Below are 15893 nucleotides of genomic sequence, written 5' to 3'. Positions count from 1 at the left end.
TCCAGTTTTTGCCGTAACCCTCTCTACTCTTTTGCACATGCTATGTGGGTGAAATGATGATACCATGCCAAGTTTCGACATTTTCAGAGTTCATTTTGTAGTGATTTTCAATTTCACGGTCATTTAGCTCTCTAAACAAATCGGTAAATGACTGAAAAATAGCAAATGATGTCAGAAAGTTTTGAAAATTGATGACGTCGCTTTGAATGGTGTGTACGGAACGCAAAAAAGTCTGGAGTTGTAATAAGTTTAAAAAAATGAAGTGCCCATGTAACAGATGAGTTCTCGTCAGAAACCCTGATACTTCGAAAGAGATTGTCCAGTTTGTACACGAAGTGCGTCCAGTTTTTGCCGTAACCCTCTCTACTCTTTTGCACATGCTATGTGGGTGAAATGATGATACCATGCCAAGTTTCGACATTTTCAGAGTTCATTTTGTAGTGATTTTCAATTTCACGGTCATTTAGCTCTCTAAACAAATCGGTAAATGACTGAAAAATAGCAAATGATGTCAGAAAGTTTTGAAAATTGATGACGTCGCTTTGAATGGTGCGTACGGAACGCAAAAAAAGTCTGGAGTTGTAATAAGTTTAAAAAATGAAGTGCCAGTGTAACAGATGAGTTCTCGTCCGAAACCCTGATACTCCGAAAGAGATTGTCCAGTTTGTACACGAAGTGCGTCCAGTTTTTGCCGTAACCCTCTCTACTCTTTTGCACATGCTATGTGGGTGAAATGATGATACCATGCCAAGTTTCGACATTTTCAGAGTTCATTTTGTAGTGATTTTCAATTTCACGGTCATTTAGCTCTCTAAACAAATCGGTAAATGACTGAAAAATAGCAAATGATGTCAGAAAGTTTTGAAAATTGATGACGTCGCTTTGAATGGTGCGTACGGAACGCAAAAAAGTCTGGAGTTGTAATAAGTTTAAAAAATGAAGTGCCAGTGTAACAGATGAGTTCTCGTCCGAAACCCTGATACTCCGAAAGAGATTGTCCAGTTTGTACACGAAGTGCGTCCAGTTTTTGCCGTAACCCTCTCTACTCTTTTGCACATGCTATGTGGGTGAAATGATGATACCATGCCAAGTTTCGACATTTTCAGAGTTCATTTTGTAGTGATTTTCAATTTCACGGTCATTTAGCTCTCTAAACAAATCGGTAAATGACTGAAAAATAGCAAATGATGTCAGAAAGTTTTGAAAATTGATGACGTCGCTTTGAATGGTGCGTACGGAACGCAAAAAAAGTCTGGAGTTGTAATAAGTTTAAAAAAATGAAGTGCCAGTGTAACAGATGAGTTCTCGTCCGAAACCCTGATACTCCGAAAGAGATTGTCCAGTTTGTACACGAAGTGCGTCCAGTTTTTGCCGTAACCCTCTCTACTCTTTTGCACATGCTATGTGGGTGAAATGATGATACCATGCCAAGTTTCGACATTTTCAGAGTTCATTTTGTAGTGATTTTCAATTTCACGGTCATTTAGCTCTCTAAACAAATCGGTAAATGACTGAAAAATAGCAAATGATGTCAGAAAGTTTTGAAAATTGATGACGTCGCTTTGAATGGTGCGTACGGAACGCAAAAAAGTCTGGAGTTGTAATAAGTTTAAAAAAATGAAGTGCCCAGTGTAACAGATGAGTTCTCGTCCGAAACCCTGATACTTCGAAAGAGATTGTCCAGTTTGTACACGAAGTGCGTCCAGTTTTTGCCGTAACCCTCTCTACTCTTTTGCACATGCTATGTGGGTGAAATGATGATACCATGCCAAGTTTCGACATTTTCAGAGTTCATTTTGTAGTGATTTTCAATTTCACGGTCATTTAGCTCTCTAAACAAATCGGTAAATGACTGAAAAATAGCAAATGATGTCAGAAAGTTTTGAAAATTGATGACGTCGCTTTGAATGGTGCGTACGGAACGCAAAAAAGTCTGGAGTTGTAATAAGTTTAAAAAAATGAAGTGCCAGTGTAACAGATGAGTTCTCGTCCGAAACCCTGATACTCCGAAAGAGATTGTCCAGTTTGTACACGAAGTGCGTCCAGTTTTTGCCGTAACCCTCTCTACTCTTTTGCACATGCTATGTGGGTGAAATGATGATACCATGCCAAGTTTCGACATTTTCAGAGTTCATTTTGTAGTGATTTTCAATTTCACGGTCATTTAGCTCTCTAAACAAATCGGTAAATGACTGAAAAATAGCAAATGATGTCAGAAAGTTTGAAAATTGATGACGTCGCTTTGAATGGTGCGTACGGAACGCAAAAAAGTCTGGAGTTGTAATAAGTTTAAAAAAATGAAGTGCCAGTGTAACAGATGAGTTCTCGTCCGAAACCCTGATACTCCGAAAGAGATTGTCCAGTTTGTACACGAAGTGCGTCCAGTTTTTGCCGTAACCCTCTCTACTCTTTTGCACATGCTATGTGGGTGAAATGATGATACCATGCCAAGTTTCGACATTTTCAGAGTTCATTTTGTAGTGATTTTCAATTTCACGGTCATTTAGCTCTCTAAACAAATCGGTAAATGACTGAAAAATAGCAAATGATGTCAGAAAGTTTGAAAATTGATGACGTCGCTTTGAATGGTGCGTACGGAACGCAAAAAAGTCTGGAGTTGTAATAAGTTTAAAAAAATGAAGTGCCAGTGTAACAGATGAGTTCTCGTCCGAAACCCTGATACTCCGAAAGAGATTGTCCAGTTTGTACACGAAGTGCGTCCAGTTTTTGCCGTAACCCTCTCTACTCTTTTGCACATGCTATGTGGGTGAAATGATGATACCATGCCAAGTTTCGACATTTTCAGAGTTCATTTTGTAGTGATTTTCAATTTCACGGTCATTTAGCTCTCTAAACAAATCGGTAAATGACTAAAAATAGCAAATGATGTCAGAAAGTTTTGAAAATTGATGACGTCGCTTTGAATGGTGCGTACGGAACGCAAAAAAGTCTGGAGTTGTAATAAGTTTAAAAAAATGAAGTGCCCATGTAACAGATGAGTTCTCGTCCGAAACCCTGATACTTCGAAAGAGATTGTCCAGTTTGTACACGAAGTGCGTCCAGTTTTTGCCGTAACCCTCTCTACTCTTTTGCACATGCTATGTGGGTGAAATGATGATACCATGCCAAGTTTCGACATTTTCAGAGTTCATTTTGTAGTGATTTTCAATTTCACGGTCATTTAGCTCTCTAAACAAATCGGTAAATGACTGAAAAATAGCAAATGATGTCAGAAAGTTTTGAAAATTGATGACGTCGCTTTGAATGGTGCGTACGGAACGCAAAAAAAGTCTGGAGTTGTAATAAGTTTAAAAAAATGAAGTGCCAGTGTAACAGATGAGTTCTCGTCCGAAACCCTGATACTCCGAAAGAGATTGTCCAGTTTGTACACGAAGTGCGTCCAGTTTTTGCCGTAACCCTCTCTACTCTTTTGCACATGCTATGTGGGTGAAATGATGATACCATGCCAAGTTTCGACATTTTCAGAGTTCATTTTGTAGTGATTTTCAATTTCACGGTCATTTAGCTCTCTAAACAAATCGGTAAATGACTGAAAAATAGCAAATGATGTCAGAAAGTTTTGAAAATTGATGACGTCGCTTTGAATGGTGCGTACGGAACGCAAAAAAGTCTGGAGTTGTAATAAGTTTAAAAAAATGAAGTGCCAGTGTAACAGATGAGTTCTCGTCAGAAACCCTGATACTCCGAAAGAGATTGTCCAGTTTGTACACGAAGTGCGTCCAGTTTTTGCCGTAACCCTCTCTACTCTTTTGCACATGCTATGTGGGTGAAATGATGATACCATGCCAAGTTTCGACATTTTCAGAGTTCATTTTGTAGTGATTTTCAATTTCACGGTCATTTAGCTCTCTAAACAAATCGGTAAATGACTGAAAAATAGCAAATGATGTCAGAAAGTTTTGAAAATTGATGACGTCGCTTTGAATGGTGCGTACGGAACGCAAAAAAGTCTGGAGTTGTAATAAGTTTAAAAAAATGAAGTGCCCATGTAACAGATGAGTTCTCGTCCGAAACCCTGATACTTCGAAAGAGATTGTCCAGTTTGTACACGAAGTGCGTCCAGTTTTTGCCGTAACCCTCTCTACTCTTTTGCACATGCTATGTGGGTGAAATGATGATACCATGCCAAGTTTCGACATTTTCAGAGTTCATTTTGTAGTGATTTTCAATTTCACGGTCATTTAGCTCTCTAAACAAATCGGTAAATGACTGAAAAATAGCAAATGATGTCAGAAAGTTTTGAAAATTGATGACGTCGCTTTGAATGGTGCGTACGGAACGCAAAAAAGTCTGGAGTTGTAATAAGTTTAAAAAAATGAAGTGCCAGTGTAACAGATGAGTTCTCGTCCGAAACCCTGATACTCCGAAAGAGATTGTCCAGTTTGTACACGAAGTGCGTCCAGTTTTTGCCGTAACCCTCTCTACTCTTTTGCACATGCTATGTGGGTGAAATGATGATACCATGCCAAGTTTCGACATTTTCAGAGTTCATTTTGTAGTGATTTTCAATTTCACGGTCATTTACCTCTCTAAACAAATCGGTAAATGACTGAAAAATAGCAAATGATGTCAGAAAGTTTTGAAAATTGATGACGTCGCTTTGAATGGTGCGTACGGAACGCAAAAAAGTCTGGAGTTGTAATAAGTTTAAAAAAATGAAGTGCCCATGTAACAGATGAGTTCTCGTCAGAAACCCTGATACTTCGAAAGAGATTGTCCAGTTTGTACACGAAGTGCGTCCAGTTTTTGCCGTAACCCTCTCTACTCTTTTGCACATGCTATGTGGGTGAAATGATGATACCATGCCAAGTTTCGACATTTTCAGAGTTCATTTTGTAGTGATTTTCAATTTCACGGTCATTTAGCTCTCTAAACAAATCGGTAAATGACTGAAAAATAGCAAATGATGTCAGAAAGTTTTGAAAATTGATGACGTCGCTTTGAATGGTGCGTACGGAACGCAAAAAAGTCTGGAGTTGTAATAAGTTTAAAAAAATGAAGTGCCAGTGTAACAGATGAGTTCTCGTCCGAAACCCTGATACTCCGAAAGAGATTGTCCAGTTTGTACACGAAGTGCGTCCAGTTTTTGCCGTAACCCTCTCTACTCTTTTGCACATGCTATGTGGGTGAAATGATGATACCATGCCAAGTTTCGACATTTTCAGAGTTCATTTTGTAGTGATTTTCAATTTCACGGTCATTTAGCTCTCTAAACAAATCGGTAAATGACTGAAAAATAGCAAATGATGTCAGAAAGTTTTGAAAATTGATGACGTCGCTTTGAATGGTGCGTACGGAACGCAAAAAAGTCTGGAGTTGTAATAAGTTTAAAAAAATGAAGTGCCAGTGTAACAGATGAGTTCTCGTCCGAAACCCTGATACTTCCGAAAGAGATTGTCCAGTTTGTACACGAAGTGCGTCCAGTTTTTGCCGTAACCCTCTCTACTCTTTTGCACATGCTATGTGGGTGAAATGATGATACCATGCCAAGTTTCGACATTTTCAGAGTTCATTTTGTAGTGATTTTCAATTTCACGGTCATTTAGCTCTCTAAACAAATCGGTAAATGACTAAAAAATAGCAAATGATGTCAGAAAGTTTTGAAAATTGATGACGTCGCTTTGAATGGTGCGTACGGAACGCAAAAAAGTCTGGAGTTGTAATAAGTTTAAAAAAATGAAGTGCCAGTGTAACAGATGAGTTCTCGTCCGAAACCCTGATACTTCGAAAGAGATTGTCCAGTTTGTACACGAAGTGCGTCCAGTTTTTGCCGTAACCCTCTCTACTCTTTTGCACATGCTATGTGGGTGAAATGATGATACCATGCCAAGTTTCGACATTTTCAGAGTTCATTTTGTAGTGATTTTCAATTTCACGGTCATTTAGCTCTCTAAACAAATCGGTAAATGACTAAAAAATAGCAAATGATGTCAGAAAGTTTTGAAAATTGATGACGTCGCTTTGAATGGTGCGTACGGAACGCAAAAAAGTCTGGAGTTGTAATAAGTTTAAAAAAATGAAGTGCCAGTGTAACAGATGAGTTCTCGTCCGAAACCCTGATACTCCGAAAGAGATTGTCCAGTTTGTACACGAAGTGCGTCCAGTTTTTGCCGTAACCCTCTCTACTCTTTTGCACATGCTATGTGGGTGAAATGATGATACCATGCCAAGTTTCGACATTTTCAGAGTTCATTTTGTAGTGATTTTCAATTTCACGGTCATTTAGCTCTCTAAACAAATCGGTAAATGACTGAAAAATAGCAAATGATGTCAGAAAGTTTTGAAAATTGATGACGTCGCTTTGAATGGTGCGTACGGAACGCAAAAAAGTCTGGAGTTGTAATAAGTTTAAAAAAATGAAGTGCCAGTGTAACAGATGAGTTCTCGTCCGAAACCCTGATACTTCCGAAAGAGATTGTCCAGTTTGTACACGAAGTGCGTCCAGTTTTTGCCGTAACCCTCTCTACTCTTTTGCACATGCTATGTGGGTGAAATGATGATACCATGCCAAGTTTCGACATTTTCAGAGTTCATTTTGTAGTGATTTTCAATTTCACGGTCATTTAGCTCTCTAAACAAATCGGTAAATGACTGAAAAATAGCAAATGATGTCAGAAAGTTTTGAAAATTGATGACGTCGCTTTGAATGGTGCGTACGGAACGCAAAAAAGTCTGGAGTTGTAATAAGTTTAAAAAAATGAAGTGCCAGTGTAACAGATGAGTTCTCGTCCGAAACCCTGATACTCCGAAAGAGATTGTCCAGTTTGTACACGAAGTGCGTCCAGTTTTTGCCGTAACCCTCTCTACTCTTTTGCACATGCTATGTGGGTGAAATGATGATACCATGCCAAGTTTCGACATTTTCAGAGTTCATTTTGTAGTGATTTTCAATTTCACGGTCATTTAGCTCTCTAAACAAATCGGTAAATGACTGAAAAATAGCAAATGATGTCAGAAAGTTTTGAAAATTGATGACGTCGCTTTGAATGGTGCGTACGGAACGCAAAAAAAGTCTGGAGTTGTAATAAGTTTAAAAAAATGAAGTGCCAGTGTAACAGATGAGTTCTCGTCCGAAACCCTGATACTCCGAAAGAGATTGTCCAGTTTGTACACGAAGTGCGTCCAGTTTTTGCCGTAACCCTCTCTACTCTTTTGCACATGCTATGTGGGTGAAATGATGATACCATGCCAAGTTTCGACATTTTCAGAGTTCATTTTGTAGTGATTTTCAATTTCACGGTCATTTAGCTCTCTAAACAAATCGGTAAATGACTGAAAAATAGCAAATGATGTCAGAAAGTTTTGAAAATTGATGACGTCGCTTTGAATGGTGCGTACGGAACGCAAAAAAAGTCTGGAGTTGTAATAAGTTTAAAAAATGAAGTGCCAGTGTAACAGATGAGTTCTCGTCCGAAACCCTGATACTCCGAAAGAGATTGTCCAGTTTGTACACGAAGTGCGTCCAGTTTTTGCCGTAACCCTCTCTACTCTTTTGCACATGCTATGTGGGTGAAATGATGATACCATGCCAAGTTTCGACATTTTCAGAGTTCATTTTGTAGTGATTTTCAATTTCACGGTCATTTAGCTCTCTAAACAAATCGGTAAATGACTAAAAATAGCAAATGATGTCAGAAAGTTTTGAAAATTGATGACGTCGCTTTGAATGGTGCGTACGGAACGCAAAAAAGTCTGGAGTTGTAATAAGTTTAAAAAAATGAAGTGCCATGTAACAGATGAGTTCTCGTCAGAAACCCTGATACTTCGAAAGAGATTGTCCAGTTTGTACACGAAGTGCGTCCAGTTTTTGCCGTAACCCTCTCTACTCTTTTGCACATGCTATGTGGGTGAAATGATGATACCATGCCAAGTTTCGACATTTTCAGAGTTCATTTTGTAGTGATTTTCAATTTCACGGTCATTTAGCTCTCTAAACAAATCGGTAAATGACTAAAAAATAGCAAATGATGTCAGAAAGTTTTGAAAATTGATGACGTCGCTTTGAATGGTGCGTACGGAACGCAAAAAAGTCTGGAGTTGTAATAAGTTTAAAAAAATGAAGTGCCCATGTAACAGATGAGTTCTCGTCAGAAACCCTGATACTTCGAAAGAGATTGTCCAGTTTGTACACGAAGTGCGTCCAGTTTTTGCCGTAACCCTCTCTACTCTTTTGCACATGCTATGTGGGTGAAATGATGATACCATGCCAAGTTTCGACATTTTCAGAGTTCATTTTGTAGTGATTTTCAATTTCACGGTCATTTAGCTCTCTAAACAAATCGGTAAATGACTGAAAAATAGCAAATGATGTCAGAAAGTTTTGAAAATTGATGACGTCGCTTTGAATGGTGCGTACGGAACGCAAAAAAAGTCTGGAGTTGTAATAAGTTTAAAAAAATGAAGTGCCAGTGTAACAGATGAGTTCTCGTCCGAAACCCTGATACTCCGAAAGAGATTGTCCAGTTTGTACACGAAGTGCGTCCAGTTTTTGCCGTAACCCTCTCTACTCTTTTGCACATGCTAGGTGGGTGAAATGATGATACCATGCCAAGTTTTGACATTTTCAGAGTTCATTTTGTAGTGATTTTCAATTTCACGGTCATTTAGCTCTCTAAACAAATCGGTAAATGACTGAAAAATAGCAAATGATGTCAGAAAGTTTTGAAAATTGATGACGTCGCTTTGAATGGTGTGTACGGAACGCAAAAAAGTCTGGAGTTGTAATAAGTTTAAAAAAATGAAGTGCCCATGTAATAGATGAGTTCTCGTTAGAAACCCTGATACTTCAAGAGAGATTGTCCGGTTTGTACACGAAGTGCCTCCAGTTTTTGCCGTAACACAAGAAGTCCGGAGTTGTAATAAGTTATTAAATATAAAAAAGAGGCACAGTGCTAGTTAATTAGCTTCAAGCCTTTCGGAATAGTGCAAACTGCACTGCACATAGCTCCGTGCAGTCTACACTATTCCTCAAGGAATAAAGCGAAGCAACGTACAGATGAGCATTGCGCCTCTCCTTCACCGTCTCTGCACTCAGGGCTTATAAACCGCTCCTAGTGCCTCTCTCTTCGCGAGGTGGGAGTAAAAAACAGCTTACTAAGAAACTATAGTACCGGTTCATGGCACGAACCGGTACTAAAGGTGCCCGTGGGGCCCCAGCCTGACCACAGCCTGACGCAGCCTCATTAGTACCGGTTCGTGACACGAACCGGCACTAAAGGTTGCTCACGAACCGGTACTAATGATCTCCGCCCGCCTAGCCATTGGAACCGGCACTAATGGACACATTAGTGCCGGCTCAAAATCAAACCGACACTAATGTGCTTCACATTTGACCCTTTTTCTACTAGTGATACAAAATAGGCAATGATCCAAATAATTATCTGTTACAAACTAAATTATACTTAATACGCTTGAGATATTCCCGTACAACGTCGGGAATGTTGTCTTTAGCTTCTTTCGCTCGGTACTTCAACAAGTACAATATAAATTTCATTTTCAGCTCATAACCAACCTGCACGAGCTTTCACGTGAAAGATTTAATGTGCAACAAAGAATACTCACCATGCATTGTATGCATAACATGATTCTATATTCTGACCATATATATACAATGCAGTGTCTCACTTTATCCGGATTCCCCTCGATGACTCTCCCATGATGCGGGTTCCTCAACTCCTTTCTCTGTTGGCTCCCGTAACAAATTGTTGGGTTGCCTCCACCATGCGTGAATAGAGCAGGAACTTTGTAATCTCCCAACATTTCAACACCCGACTAAGGAAGTGAATGAAAGTAAAAAAATAATACTTTTCAATGATGTATCCTTAATAGATGGATTTAACTATACAAATTGGCGAGTAACGATCCGTTTTACAAAAACAAAATAGTGAACTAATTTTTATGCTTCCACATAAAAAACATTTTACAGTCCATTTCTTGACAAGTTCACAGATGTAAACCTCTAGAAGTTTTTAGTTACTATTCCTTAATATCAACTAATTGTAGAAATAGATTTTTGTATCAAATTAAACCAAACAGCATATATGATCCTTGCTATCAACCTATGAACCTGCCTAAGCATGTAAGTTTGTAAAGTGTTCCATTGGTCATGTGTCTCCAAAGCGTCATATGAAATATTTATTTTAATTTGGATGGATTAGGCATGCTCTTCTTCTTTTTTTTACAGCTCCCAGACTTAAGAAGTTGCGGTCCTATCCAAAGATTGAGATTAAAAAAACCCGAGAACCCAAAACAGCATGCAGATGCAAACACTCAAAATTGCATGAATCCTAAAAGATTGAAGAATGGGGAGTGGAGGAGAGGTTATCGGGTGGTTGCTCGGCCACCCACACCCTGTTGTGTGCTAATTGCAATTAACCTATTCTAGCACACTTTACCAAGATATTGTCTGTTTCATGCATGAAAAACAATTGAATGGTCAATGAGAAATTTGAGAAACCTTCTAAAAAACATTGCCATCTAGATATATCGGAATTTCAGTCGAGTTCGTTTATTTCAAGTGCGTCATTGAATTCCGTTGCACATATTTGCAATTTCAGTAAATGCCTCGGATAGGGTCTAGAATATATACCCGGTGTGCGGCCGATGAATGCATATGAAAGATAAATCTACAAGTGGTAGCTATTAGAAACAATAAACGATGACATCAAAGGATAAAATACCTTACCATATTGTAAGATGAGATGTTGTCTATCCCATGGCAGCTAATCTCGTGTTGAATCTAATATCATGGACTGAGTAAGAAAAATAATGTAAAAACATGTTGGTACTAATGATACTGAACGTGCAGTAATTTCTACGGTAAATGAATCAATCAGGTCATCTAAGGGCATGTCTAACGTATTGCCCCCATAGCCCTTTATCAATTTGTTTAGTGAATACTATGGAATCGATCGCCAGAATAATTTTTTTGCCAACCAACTTCCATGCATGTCTTCTTCCTCTCCTACATCCTCCTCCCGCTCCCCAACCACCTTCTTACGCCGGCCAAACCGCAGTACCACAGCAACCACAACCTTGTTGAGCTCAGATCCATACTGCGACCAAGCTGACCTTCACCACAACCAGCTTTGTGCCTTCATTGTCACGTCAAGCTCACACAACTCGTACATCTCAATGAATATTTGAGATCATTGTAAAGGTTTCTGTACAAAAAACATAATATGTTTTTCTAACATATAGTCTAAATTTCCCTTTTTCATGTTTAAAAGATCAATCAAAGGCGTTGAGATGAAAGCCAAAATGGAGAAGATACAAAACCTAGCAGATATTCGTAAGAAAGATTTATTTCCAACTTATGCACCTTAGGCTGGTTGGAAATCATAGATAGCAAGCAATCAACGTGCTCTTCTTTTCCCTGGATATAGGTGAAGGATACCCATTAAAAAAAGTTCTTAAACTGAAGAAATGATCAATTTGTGATATTTTATCTAATGGGAAGTAGAAAGCATGTTGTCCCATCTGATTTGTTTTGTTGCCAATGGCTAGCAAAGTTCTACCACCTGTTATTATTTGCAATGCTCAATGGTTGTAATTTGCCAACATCCTCCTAAAACCAACAACAACAAATTATCCTCTCAACTCATCAACCAATTTGCTCCATAAAATCTAGAAAACTTTGGGCGTACGTGGAGCCATGGATCGTGAAAGGCGCTCAGGCTCTCTTGCTTTTTCGTCGGTGAGGGGCATGCCTAGCTAAGCTCCCAAGTCACTACACGCACCTAAAGAATCCATGACTCGATCTAAGTTCTGCTATATATTGGTGAAACCTAAAGGTACACTTCATTGAATCATCTTTTCTTGAGTGAGAAGAACAAAAAACAATATTAGGTTAACAAAATATCTAGTGATTGAAAATTGTTACCTATCTGCACCCTTATTTTTACCAAAATAGTGTCCATGTTTGGATAAGAAAATGATATTGTGTAAACAAACTTTACAAATAAATAAATGATACAATAACAAATTAGCAATTTTTGCTAAATTTATTGGGCATATGCATTCACACGGGAAATATAGTATATTCTGAGATGTGACAGCACTGCACTTGCATTATCTTTTGCTTGAGGTGGGACCGGGTAGATCACATAATTTCAAGTACGAACCAATGAATTCCGTAAGCATAGCATTTTTGTTTACAATCAAATGGATGAGCTGCACTTCATTCTATGATTTGACGGCTGAATTTGAGGCGTCGTGCAACAGTCGTGCATGCAATGCCGTGTGCCTCAAAGCAGTACCTTGCTCATGCTGTAGCTCCCCATGGCCACGTCCGACCGCACCGTGACCTTCCTTGCCGCCGCGCACGGCCGCGTGGAACCGTGCCTAAGTCGCCTGCCCCTCGGCGAGCACCATGGCCGGCTGCTCATCGTCGTCCATGTACACAGCGCCCTCCGCGTCCGTGTTGTCCGCGCCGAGCGGGAACGCGACCACCAGCGTGAACGCCGTCGCGCGCGCGTCCCGGGAGATGGTGCCGCCGCGCTGCAGCGGCAGGACCGTGCCCTCGTGCACGTGCACGTTGCCCTCGTTCAGCTGCGCGGGGAGCCTGACGGCTGCGCCGGAGCCCGTGGACACCACCGCCTTGCTCGTGTCGCAAAGGTTGTACCACATGCCCGGTGGGAACAAGGCGTTCACGGAGCTGGCGCCCTGCTCGAGGATGGGGGGCACCATGACGTCGGCGCCCAGCAGGAACTGGTTGGGCACGCCGTAGCACGGCGCGAAGTCCGGGAACGAGAAGAAGAGCGGCCGCGCACCGGCGCGCTGGTGAGGTGCGCCTGGTAGTTGAGCATGTAGAGGTACGGGAGCATCCTGTAGCGCATGCCGAGCGCGTTCCGTGCCAACCTCGCCACAGACTGCCTCTGGTAGAGCTCCTGCCTTGCGGAAGCTAAGTTGGCGTGGTCCATGGAGAAGGGGTAGAAGGCGCCGAGCTCGATCCATCAGCTGCACAGCTCCTCCAGCGGTGGCGAGTTGGCCGGGTAGAAGCCGCAAATGTCGGCGCGCCGACCATGGGCATGCCGAAGATGCCGAAGTTGAGCATGGTGGAGATGGAGTAGCGGAGGTCCTCCCAGGTGCCCTTGTTGTCGCTGGTCCGGTGCGCGGCGTAGGCGCCGGAGCCGACGAACGTGGAGCGCGTAAGGATGAACGGCTGCTCCCTTGGGCTCTATCAGGACTGACTGACCTGCGGCACACCGAACACCTGGCGAAGATGGCACTGATGCAGACATGGATTTGGAAACCTACATCCATGAAATTCAGGGCTTCGGTTGTTACGGGGTCCAGCAGGGGGTGGCAGAGAGGTGAGGCGGTGTGGTGACATGGCGTCGTGTGGCGCCGGAGGAGGCGGCCAACGGCGAGGATACGGTGGCATTCAAACAAGTCGGGGCATGCGCGAGCGGGGTGGCGCCGGAGGAGGCGGCCAACGTCGAGGATACTAAGGCATTCAAACAGGAAGAAGCCAGGGCGTGCGCGTGCGGGGTGGCGCCGGCGTGCGTGTGCAGGATGACGCGGCAGCAGCTTGCAACCGGGAGAGCGGCGGCCGGCGGCGGCACACAGAGAGCAGGGGTCAGACCTAGTCCTGGATGGGAATCTGAGAAGGTGCGTTCGTTATTTTTTCTAAGTGAAGAAGGGATACGTTTGATTTGGTAAAGAGAAAACAGAAAACGCCAGAGGAGGAGGTTTCCTTTTCTTTCTCGTGCGTATGAAGTGGGATGGAAGGACGAGACGGAATGGGATGGCGGCTGCGTCCATGGCTCCTTGCCCTGACCCGATCAAGTGACTGGCGGCGGCGGATCCCGCCTTGGGGACGTTCCAGAAAAATCGTGTAGTTGCGTGGGATGGCGGCCGCATCTGGTGGAGAGAGCGAGGAGGTTACGAGAGGGAGAGAGGGAGGCAGAGGGGTGAGGCAGCAGGAAGCGGAGCTCGTCGATCAACTTCCATGCGGTGGCGGCGCAAGGAACCCTGGGCACGAGCGTAATTGGGGAGAGGAATTGCTAACGCGAGGAGAGAGAGACGAGCGCGGCTCGCTAGGGGAAGCATGTTTCTTTGAAATCGATTATTTATTTCCTAATTAATGTGATTGAGTGATTTAAGGTAATCTTAATTAATTTAGATTTGATCTTTAGAGATTGATCGTGACTGATTCTTTCAGATAAAGACTTTACTAAACAATTTGCGCTAACATGGAAAGTTCTGATCCGTTCAGATATTTTTCATTGTGTGAGAAGGTGACACGAAACTAAACCAGTGAGGTGGAGGAGGGGACGAAAAAACCCAGCAAAAATAAACTATGGATACTATTCACCAACTCAGACATTAGAAATAGAGATGTTACTACCTTCATAGTGGGTATTGTCATAGGTGTGGTAACATAGATGCCTTCATTTATTACTTTGTAGACTCATTATGTATTGGGAAGCGCTATGTGATGGTAACATATTATGTTACTCTATTTGCCTCTCTTCTCATTAAATACTCCACATCACCATTTTTGCTTATGTGGCATCTATGTTACTACCTATGTTACTCCCACTATGACCAGCCTTAGATGGGTTCGGACGAGCCGTGACCCAGGCTACAGTACCTGTTGTGTCTCGTCGACTCCGAGGACGGCACGCAGGCTCCTGGGTTCGTCCCGCAACACGAGGAAGCCAGGGGCTTTGGCCCCGGGATTGGCGGTGGTGGCCTCCTCCGCCAGAGGTGGTCAGCCGGCTGGTTGTGGCGGATCCCTAGAGCCCATGGCTAGTCCCGGCGGTGAGTTGGGGAGGCGGGGCTGCCGGTGAAAACCGAGATCCGGCAAGCGATGGTAGCGTCTACGCGCCGTTACCTCGTTGAAGGCATTGCCATTGCAACCACCTTCTACCCACTCCCATTACTCCGGGGAAACTCCAGATCTGGGTATCCCGGATCGGGCGATGGCGACGCTCTCGATATCGCCCTCCCTCATGAGGGCGTTATTTCGGAGCAGCTGCTGGATGGAGGACGCGGATGGGACGGTGTTTCATGTGACGCATCGACGACATGAAGTCTTGGCAATGCAGCGCAACAAGTTCTTGGCTACGAATGTGATGATGGACGCGCGGAGGGAGGTGGCATTTTTTGGCGCCATGATGGTGTCGACGGTAGGCCTGTCAAGGTTGATGCGTCAGTACCTACTCTGAAGGTGGTTCGATGGAAGACAGTGGCGACGGTCTCTGCAATGTGGGCATGCGGTGCCCGCTGAGAGTGAGTCAGACCGGTGTGTGACCCAGACCCGACAGTTCAGCTTGGTTGGGGCCTCCGGCTTTAGATGTTGGTTTTGGTGTGAGGTCTGGGTATGCGGCCCCGATAGTCTGCACCCCTTCATCAAGTTAATCGGAGTAGCGATAGTTGTTGCCAAGATGGTGGCTTCAGACATATTGATGTATCACTTTGTAAGGTTCTAGTGAATAATTAATAAAATGGTTGCATGCATCATCCTGATGCAATGGCAGGGGGTCATCCTCCTTTAAAAAAAAGTTCCTCGATACAACTCCATCATCCTTATATACTGGAACTATTACAAGACTTACTTAGCCCACTCCTGGCCTGCAACCCAACCGGGTTGGCGCTTCTCTCTTCTGGGCCTGGGCCTTGACCCAACGCCTGACTTGACTGTGGCTGATGTAGAGGTTGTGCTCCTCACACTCCCCCTTCCATCAGTTTCATCTTGACCCCAAGCCAAAGATCTTGGAAAATGTTGATGCAATGAATCCAGGTCCTTCGAAGTACCATATTTAGTTCCAGCAGAAGTAGGGATAATAGCACCAGAGATAATATTGTTTCCATAAAGTAAAGAACCAGAAACAGGCTCACGAATACCCTTTATTTTGAAAAACAAA

At 42.6% G+C, this 15893-nt stretch overlaps 1 pseudogene; it reads right to left on the bottom strand.

Annotated features, from left to right (window-relative positions):
• Positions 1-11064: 11064 nt before the first annotated feature.
• On the bottom strand, positions 11065-14377 carry LOC123157874 (alpha-xylosidase 1-like; annotated as a pseudogene).
• Positions 14378-15893: the final 1516 nt, after the last annotated feature.

The sequence above is a fragment of the Triticum aestivum genome, chromosome 1D (assembly GCF_018294505.1).
Source record: "Triticum aestivum cultivar Chinese Spring chromosome 1D, IWGSC CS RefSeq v2.1, whole genome shotgun sequence".
In the NCBI taxonomy this organism is placed as follows: Eukaryota; Viridiplantae; Streptophyta; class Magnoliopsida; order Poales; family Poaceae; genus Triticum; species Triticum aestivum.
The sequence above is the reverse complement of the archived record's forward strand: the minus strand, read 5'-3'. Positions and strand labels throughout refer to the sequence as shown.